Raw genomic sequence first — 10,578 nt, 5'->3', positions numbered from 1 at the left:
TCCAAACTGTTTGGAAAGAATTTGCTATACATTTTACACAACTTGGGCTATGCTATATATATTACACTTCCACTCACGTGTAACTAGAGAAATGGGAAGATCATAGACGTGGTATCGATGGGAAGTTGCTATTATTTTTATATTTAAATAATGTGTTCGCCGGAGTTTGAACTTGCGACCTCCTGCATCGCATATCATATTGAACTGATGCACTACACAAATTTTAAAAGTCTGATGGAAAAGGACTAGGTTATATATGTTAACACAAAATAATCATATTACGTCTGTACATATATACTTCCCAATGAAATTACATACATGAACTTTAGAGGACTTTCGTAAAAAAAAACTCTACAGGACAACTGAAATATTTTAATGTTATTTGTTTACGGCTAAAATTCATTTAATAAATCAAGAAATGAACCACCACGCTCTTGGCTGGGGCACCCCATTAATCATTAGCTCCGTCGCCAGTTTCGGCAAGCTTCAACATCCGCCGTTTGGGTTCCAGGTCGAGCACGAGTGACTTGGTCCTTGCAGCTGCTGTAGATACACCTGCCGGATAAACATGATGACGGAGTCGCCGGCGGTGGCTTCTCTGGCCCACTCCTCTCCCGCCAGCGGCCGTGCCGTGCCGAGCACCGCCGAGAACACCAGCACCATGACGATCACCGGCAGAAGGAGCTTTGCAATCACGACGACGGCCATAATCTTGATCCGGTGATCTCTGTTCGCCCTCTAGTCTCTTCTCGCTGCCACTTGGCTAAGAAGTAGCTAGGGAACTTTTCTTTCTTTCTCTTTTTATGGGGAGATATGGAACTTTACAATTAATGTGTGAGAAACTGTGTAAGCTTCAGGCACGTTATATATAGGTTCGCGTCGAGGGAGTGCCGGAAACTGCTTGCTCGTTTACATGGGCGACTTGGCGCGTTTGTTTGAACTTTGAAAATAGTTCGATGAACAGGAACTTCACACCGAAATGTACTTACGTAGCTCTGGTTCCGGCCGGCACGTAGACTAGAATTCGAAGTCTTTTAGTCAAAAGAAAACTATAGACAAAACATCTAAGCATCAACTGAAAAGAAAGAGGGAACCAGTGTAGAAGCGAAGTGTGTGTTGAGCGCCAAGTGTGTTATTGTGTGATTTGGTTTGCTGCTGTAAGAGCATGTCTAACAGGCTCCGTATAACCCATCCACCCCGTAAAATTCCGGCGGGATACGGGGCAGGCGCGATTTGGGGCGTCTAGCAGGCCCCGTATTCGGGCCGGCCCGTTCGGCGGAATACGGGGCCCAGGAAATCGGCCCCGTCGCCCCCTACTTATACTGGGCGCAGGTGCGAGTGAGGGGTTAACCCCTCACTCGCAACCCTAGCTCCGCCGTGCGCCGCCGCCTCCTCCATCCTGCTCCGGCGAGCAATCCCTAAGTACCTACCTCCACATTTCACCCCATCTTCGGCATGGACGCACACCGCCGCAGTACTGCCTCGGCGGCGAGCGGATCGAAGCGATCCCGCTCGCCGAACAACGTGGAGGATGCGTGGCGGCGCCAATGCAAGAGATCCGCCGCCGGGAGCCGGCGTGCGGCCTGCAGGTACACCGGCGCCGCGTACGTCCCGCCGAAGCTCGTTGACTTCGCGGCGGGCGGGCGCTGGTACAACCAGGATCCGCCGATGAAGCCGATGAGCGGCCCCAAGTTCGACGAGTGGCGCGCCCAGTGGGAGCGCCGACGCTGGGCGAAGGAGGCTTGGAGCACCAGCGCTGGAGGAGCTCCGCTCGCCGGCGAGGAGGAGGAGGAGGCCCCCGACTTGTTGAAGGCGCTACGACAGTACCTCAAGGACGACGCCGAGAGGAAGAGGGCGAAGGAGGACGAGGTGGCGGCGGCCATCGCCGCCGTGAAGGAGGCGCAGTTGCGGGAGGCGGAGGCGGAGGCGGACTCGTACCTAGTCGACCTCTCCGAGTAGAAGTCGCGATCCATTTAGGTTCGCGCATTTTGGATGTAGAAGCGTTGATCCGTATGTATGATCGACGAACTATGAATATGAAAGTTTCCCGGGGTTTTAAATTTACGAATTTACGGGGTGGAATACGGGGTCTGCTAGACGGAACGATGTATCTACCAGCACTTTTTTTATATGGGGCGAAATAATCGCGATATACGGGGCAGAAAAGTAAGGAGCCTGTTAGACATGCTCTAAGCAAGGATCTGTCGCTGCATCTTGTCTGACTTTAAGTTACATGCATGGGGTCAATGATCATGTATTTCATGTACTTTATCCGACAACATGCCTGTCCTGGTCAATAGCTTGGATTTCTTTTGGAGTTAGACAGTTAGTGTACAGTGTATTCGGCTTCCACTGTTTTTCGTTGGTCAGAGTGAGTTTCGTACGTGTTCAGATTTGTTTACTTACTTATATTCAAGTCAGAGGCTTGCAATTTTCCGAGAAAATGCCGCGTACGTGATGTTTTTTTCCGTGCGTTTCAACTGGAGATCAGAAGAGTACCTTGTAATGCTTGGCGCTAAGTAGAAATACGCAGTGGCACCTATAAGTCCAACGGAACCGGTTTACTGTGCAGGCCAAAAATCCGTATTTTCGGACCTCTAAAAATTCCAAATAATTTTTTTACATGTAGAGGATACATGTACACTTATATATATATATATATATATATATATATAGGGTTGCACTATTCTGAAACCAGTGCTCAGAATAATATTCTGAGCACCACTTTCCCTATATAGGTGCGCGCTGGGAAATAACAGAAAAACCCCACCGTGCAAACTTTATCTTCTACCTCTAGCACTACCCAACCAACCCAACCCCGACGCAGCCCCCGCCCTCCCCACGCGCTACCGCTTGCCGGAATCTTTCGCCGCCGACGGAGGGGCCTCCGCGCCGCCGCCCGATGGCCCTCCGCACGGCCGCCCGAGGAGCCTCCGTGCCGCCGACCGTGGGCCCTCCGCGCCGCCGCCCGACGGCCCTCCGCGCGGCCGCCCGAGGATCCTCCCCGCCACTGCACAAGGGCCTCCGCGCCGCCGCGTGCTCCTTCTGGCCTCTGCCAGGGTGCCCGTCGCGGCCTCGGTTCGCCTCCGCTGGCTCCTAATTGAGCGCATCCGAGCGCATCCAACCCCGCTGATCTGCGGCAAAAAATCAATTTGCGCAGCCGCCGCCGACTCCTCTATCCCCGGCGTTGTTCCCCTTCTCCCCAGAACCGGCGGCCACACTCTCCCCCATCACCGTCACAGCATCCCCGCATCTCTTTCCGCGCCACAGAACCCCGAGTTCCCCTTTGCCGCCATAGAATCCCGGCCGGCCTGGGCGCCTAACGGCCGCATCACCATTACCGCGCGGATGCCCGGTCGACGAGCATGTGCTGCTGCCGCTGCGTCTCCCAGGTTCTCTTCCAGCTCAGGCGCTGCCCCAAGCCACCCCAGTCCTCCCGTGCCGCCACAGCATGCCTGCCGCCGTTCCTCTTGCTCGATGCGACCGCCGCATCATGCAGCTCGCGGAGGCCATCCCAGAGATGGACGAGATGAGAAATTCCTCGCCCCAGCACCTGCCGTCCCCGCTCTCTCCTCCTCCCTGCTGCGAAGCTACCGTCGCGTTTCTTCTCCGCAAAGCACGCACGCACCCGCAGGGCCTCCGTGAATCATCGATTTGGGGGCTACTCCGTATTTTGCTTTTCTTTTTTTGCTGGTAGTGTCCACCGCACTGAGCCCTCTTTATTATGTTTCCTGTTCGGCAGTACACACTGCTTCAGGCGAACAGTGCATGTGCATTCTCAAGAAAAGAATAAGGACATTACTCTGTACAGGCTATTAAATGACGGACTACCAGATGCACAGTGGAGAGTGCAAAGGAGATCACGTATTTGACTTGGGAATAACATTAATAAACAATGAAAGCTCGTACTCTGTTTTGAGAATTACATGGTAATAACAAAGAAAGTAATAGAAGAATTACTTTTTTCAGTCGCATCAAGAAAGTAATGTTATGACCCGCAAAAAAAAACCCCGCAAGAAAAAAAAGTGATGTTACGTATACATACATTTAATCGGAGGAAAACATGTTGCCAGCAAGTGCAGTAGTAAAACAAAACATTATTTTGGGAAGATTAAGAATAAAATAGAAAAAGAAAATTCTCACCTAGGAAATACAATTATTAACGTTTGGAAGTTTAAAACTTCAATTTCAGATAAATAAACTTCCCGCCAACCAAAAATCAAAATAAGTACTTAAAACGTTCGTTAGGAAGTACACAAATCTTTCTTGAACGATGCAGTTGGAGAATCTCCTACAATGTTTTATTTTTAAAATAATAAGAACCGAAATCCGCGTCCATAAGAACTTGAACATTGGAAGTACATAAAGTAGAGGTTGAAAGTACAAGATCTGGAAAGTGCGGATTCTCTAAAGTTGAGTATAGGGACAATTTAAAATTATCATTCCAAAGACATGTTTAGTATTGGATGCCACACTAGTCTCAAAACATTGGCAGTACAACCACAAAGGACGAGAAGTGCAAGGATATGTCGCGGAAAGTTCAGGTACTCGGTTTTAATTAAATCATTATATTTTTCGGATATCCTATGACTTTATCATTCAAACACAATAATAATCACTCAATTCCAAGGTCGAATTGCAGATCCAATAATTCCAAGTTGTTTTAAATTTTGACATTATACAAAAGCTTGCAAAGTTTTGCGTGATCTGAAAACAAAAACTGCACACATACCTACGACATACACATCTTTTGGGAAGTACATATTATTGCGGCAAGAAAGTACACGGTATTCAAATTATGAATTTGGAAGAAAAATTAAAATAACATTAGGAGTAACTTCTACAAAGAAGAAATATAAAATTATTCGAAGTGATAAAAAGCACACTTGCAAAATAAACTCCATTCGTCACATGAAAGATTCACCTATTTGCTTATATTAAATTTTTTTTGTATCGTATAGTAATATTTGGGCAATACAACTCTTTGTATTTAGGAAGCACGTCTATCTACTGTGAATAAAGAAAGAAAATACCCGAGAAGTTCAATTGAAAAATATTGAAAAGGAAATCGCTTCAAAGTCCTGGTCTCCCTCGCGCTCGCTCCCGTGGCCCTACGTCCGCCCCGTTCTCCCTCCTCGGAGGCTCTTCCCCACCGATAGCTTAGGCATGTACACAAACAAACGTTGAGAAGTACAAACCCTGGTAATAGCTCAAAAGTACATTGCGTCAATCTGGGAACTCCAAAAATATACCAATGGAGTTTCTTTACATGTTTTTCATACAAGCACTGAATAAATATTTCCAACAAAACAACAGTTCCCCTATTTAGGGTTGGCTGATAGGTCTAAATAAATTATCTATTAAATACGTACACAAATATTTATTTTTGAAGTTGATAGAAACTAAAAAAATCATCTACATGGAAGTACAATATGCGTATTGCGGGCAGTACATAGAAATATGACAAGAAGTAGAATGTACAAGTGGTATGAACAAAAAACATTTATCCCATGGGAAGTGCAAGTTATGATTCCGAGAAGTACAATTGGTGACTAGAGGAAGGACAAATGATCAACTTTGAAAGAGCAAAGTTCTTCGTGAAGTGCAAAATAAATAATAAAATATCTGGAAGAAGCTCACATAGCAACGTACAAACTTCATCCTTAATTTTTCATATGTTTCTTTTAATGTGGAGTGAATGTGCACCCTCAAAAATATGGCGATGAGAAGTACACCCATTCCACATGAGTAGTACACCCCACTTAATATAGAAAGTACAAGAAAACCTACAAAAAAACAAATGTAGAAAAAATAAAATAATCCCGTCATTTGAGGAGAAGTTCAAATGCTTGACGGTAAGAAGTACAACCATTCGGCATAGTACACCCACTTAATATAGAAAGTACAAAAAACAAAATAATCCCGTCATTCATGAGGAAGTTGAAATATTTGATGATGAGAAGTACAACCATACGATATGAGCAGTACAACCACTTATTGTAAGAAGTACAAGAAAACCGACAAATTTCAAATGTAAAAAAGTAAAACAATCCCGTCATACGCGAGGAAGTTCAAATACTTGACAATGAGAAGTACAACCATTCGACACGAGCAGTACAACCACTTATTGTAGGAAGTACAAGAAAACCGAAAAAACCAGAATGTACAAGAAAATAAAATGATCTCATCATCCGCGAGGAAGTTCAAATACTTGACGGCGAGAAGTACAACCATTGGACATGGGCAGTACAACCACTTATTATAGGAAGTACAAGAAAACCGATAACAATCCAAATATACAAAAAAAAAATCTCGTTATTCGCGAAGAAGTTCGAAGACTTCAAGTTGAGAAGTACAACCATTCGACACAAGAAGTACACAAACTTAATATAGGAAGTACAAAAAGGCGACAAAATACAAATACACAAAAAACAAAAAAATCCCCTCATCCGCGGGAAGTACAATCAGTGATTCCGAGAAGTACGAGTGGTGATTGCAGGAAGTACAAGCGGTAACTACGGGAAGTAGAAAGTGTTTAGATAAAAATTTATTAATTTTTCTGAACGGTTTCGTGAAACCGCACCAAGAAGTAGAACCGCGTTGCCCGAGAAGTACAAGCACATGTCGAGAGAAGTTCAATGCTCTGTTTTTGCGAGGCGGAAATCTATTGTGCAAATCTCATGGTTTTGATCACCAACCACCTCAACCATTGCCACCCAAAGGTTTATCTGATAGATTAGGAGTCTAATTTCATTACCTACAACATTTCACAACAAATAAAGAGATCTAATGCATCAAATTCAAGTCGTTATCTCGCAAAGTATACCGGAAACATGATTTCAAAACTTCTAAAATTAATTTTAAACCATTTAGATTTGGCAAAAATGATATATATGAAGAAGATGCGCCTTTTTTACACCTTTCCAACCGTATATCATTTGCATTGCTTAAATATACCGCATAGAAATCGCGGGGAAAATCATTCGGTGCCCGTCTCATAAAACGGGCGGACAGTAATTCGAGTTATTCTCTTAAAATATAAGGAATTAGAGAAAACAATTGGAAGATGAAAGTTGCGCCTAGTCCGTAGCTTTCCAACGCCATATCATTTGCATTATTCCGACATACGGTTGAAACAAATCGTCCAAAATACTGTCCGCTTGTTTTTTGAGTACGTCCGAATTTCGGTATTTTCAAAATTATTCAAAAACTGTGAGGATTTTGAAAAAACGTAAAACATGAAAAAGTTGCGAAATTTCATTATCTTTCCAACGGTATATCATTTGCACAGTTTCGATAAGTGGTTCGAAAATCGAACTAAAAGTTCGTTTTCTGGCCATATAGAAGCGTTTTCGTATTTTCAAAATTAAATTTAAACCGTGCAAAATCTGTGAAAAGTGTGAACATAAAAAAGTTGCGGTTTTTCATTATCTATCCAACGGTATATTATTTCCATAGTTCCAACAAATGGTTGAGAAACTTGTGATATAATCAGTACATCTGAAGAAAACGGGAAGTTCAGATAAGTTCGACAGAAAGTTGAACCCTGTTATCCGAGAAGTACAACCTTGTGTCCAGGAAAGTACAAGTCGGTGCTCAGAATATTATTTTATTTTTTCTACATTTGTTTTTTTGTAGGTGTAATATTATTCTGAGCACCGACTTGTACTTTATATATATATATATATATATATATATATATATATATATATATATATATATATATATATAGAAAAGCTTTTCTATTTTGTGACTCCATGGTGGTTGCAATCATCACTGTTGAGGTTGCTTTGAGATTCAAATTTTTGCTATGGTCCATTCTCTCCAACATATATTTCTCTTATTTAGTTGTGGCTTTGAGTTTTTCCTCTTTGGGATGTTTGGGCCATAGCCTGCCAACTTTTTAGGCCTAGGCCTGGTACCTAGTACTGTAGCTCTCTGCCCGATTAAGGATCTATGCAGGGTCGTGTTTCGATCCCATCAAGTGCCGTCGTCGCATGAGGTGCTGCACCATTTCCAGTTTCCCGTTTCCCGTTTCTAAGCTGGTGATACGGATCTACTCCCTCCATTCCAGAATAAAAGACGTTGGGAGTTTCACGGTAAAAAAAATTAGGCATGCAAATTTTCTGAGTTTTCGAGTTTACCCTCTGTAGCGTCGCGGTCCACCTCACCCGCTCCGCCAACGGCGTGCTCCACTGCCGCCGCTTGCCCCTTCCCCACCAACGCCGGCACATGGCTCCCCCGAAGAGACGCCCTATCCCAAACCCCCAGCCGCCTCGCTGAATCCTCAGCCGCCTCCTGCCACACCCGATCCGCTAAATCTCTCCAGACGACGGGCGAGACCAGTTTTTCCGGCGGTGTACCAAGATCCGTGCTCAATTTGTCGCCGGTGGGGCTGGATCCGTCGACAACGAAGGGGAAGGTGGCCGGAGGCTCGATTCGTCACCGGTGTAGATGTGTGAGGCTCAAGGCTCCCCTCATGCCGGCCATCGACCCCTTCCCCCTGGCCGCGGAGCTCCGCCTCCCCGCTGCCGAGGTCCGGAGTTGGACGGCGAAGGACGAGCATGTCGAGGCCAGCACCTTTTCCCCCGCTTGTCCCATGGCTGCCGACCGCAACACTCGCCCCAACGTGGGATGTTGAGGCCGCCCCATCCCCGGCGATCGTGGTGCTTCACCGTTCGGCGGCTGGGACCCTCGATCCGGCGACTGCGGCCGCTACCAGTCACCTGCTCACACGCATCGTAGCTGGGGACTAAAAAGAGTGGTGTCTGGTTCGGCGACCGTCGCGGTTCAGTCAGGTCGCCGCTTACCGCATCTGCGCCAAGATGCGGAAGGGAGCCACCAGGAGGACACCGTCGAGCTCGTCATGGCTGCTGGCTGCTTCCCACAACCTAGGTCAGTCCCATCGTCCTCCGCCTATGCGTCTCCCATCGCTGAACTGCTCAAGAAGTTGCTGCTCGGCCCACGATGGGAATGGTCACAATACAAAGAAACAAATGTCAGTTGGCTGCTAAACATGAAAATTGGTGAAGGATACCAAGTTTGGAAATAGTTCTGTTTTTGTTGATTGGATTTATGAATTTACTATCTTCTTTGCTGCTGCTACCAATTTCTAAGGAGCTGTTTGCATGCGTTGTGTTTACACCTGGAGCCTGAGTATTGCTATTGGATTCCACTGGCGATGTCAGATGATAGAACTCAATTAAACTAAGTATCAAGTTGGATACTTTGAACCATGAAAGCCCATCTGCTATTTTTCAAGTTTCACTCCCATTTTGTTCTCTCTCTCTGGTGTTCAAGTGTGTGTATTAAGTCCATTGAAGTAGTGTGTGGATTCAATCATTTGCAAAAAAAATCTTGACCACCACCAGTGGTGCTTCCTACAATGAACAGTTCCATGTATGATCGTTTATGTTCTCTCTAGATTTTGATTTGGGTAAGTTGTACAAGCACCGTTGTTTATTAAGGCAGGCTCTTTTCAAAAGATTGTGCAAGCACCGTATCTTAATAGGCGCCAAAGCGTCCTCCCTCCTTAAGGCGCCAAGGCGTCGCCTTAAAAACCATGTTGAGCGCCCTTCGGAGAAAACATGAACGACCACGAAAACATGCAAACACCATGGGCACCGTTCTGATTGCTTTGGTTGTTCTTTCTTTGTGCAGCAGAGCCTCTAGTTTGAGGCCTAGCTTGTTCAATTGTTCCACCATTTTGTACCACTTCTCTTGCTTTCCACAATTTTGTTGTTTGTGAAATATAGCAGACATTCCACCACATGAAGGTTCTCTCGTCGCAGCTTTGTTTTCATACCCATGCACTAGACCGTTCTGAGCTAGAACCTTTGATGGAAACGTTTAGAACCGTTTCACCTTTTTCCCACGCACCCTTCACGACATGTCTGGCTCTTTCTTTACCTAAGTGCGACGACGCCTTTCGGTGGGAGGCTTGCGATTGTAGATGCTCGCTCTTCCTATCCTACTTCTTAATGCATTGTCAAAGCTTTTAACTTGCTTGGGGTGAAGATGGAGGCCATTGTCAAAGCTTTAACTTGCTTAGTTTGGTTTTGGTTTTGCTTTTGTTGTGCTTGCAATTCTATGTACCCTCCCTGATTCATTTATGCAGTGCTTGCCTGAAGCACTTGTTCCCCTTCATCTTCTCTTTCCATTTTTTGATTTAGGAACTTTTTGCTTATGTAAAATTGTGTCAGTAAATCTTTTTCTGTCATTACGTTTCATTTTCAGCAATTTGCTTCTCTGAAATTTGTTCTGCACCTCACCTCACGGGCTACAAAAGTAGGCGCATGTTCTGCTTGGCCTGGAAGTGTTTTTGGTTTTTGTTTGTTGATATCAGGGACTAGTACCCAAATTATTTAGCAATAAATTGCTGTCGTGATTGGTGAAACCACATTTGCTTCAGATTTGGGTTTCCCAGTTCAGGTCGTGGGGTGCTGGAGCATACCAATTTTGGGACAGCTCAAGTTGTATGGTTTCTATTTTTTCTGACATCGAAGTACTGATGTTTCCCCTTCTAATAAAATAGATATTCTGGCAATCTGGATCGCTCGCGTTATCACCATGTTCTTC

This window comes from Lolium perenne, chromosome 6 (genome assembly GCF_019359855.2).
Source record: "Lolium perenne isolate Kyuss_39 chromosome 6, Kyuss_2.0, whole genome shotgun sequence".
Lineage (NCBI taxonomy): Eukaryota > Viridiplantae > Streptophyta > Magnoliopsida > Poales > Poaceae > Lolium > Lolium perenne.
This window is presented reverse-complemented; position numbering follows the sequence as displayed.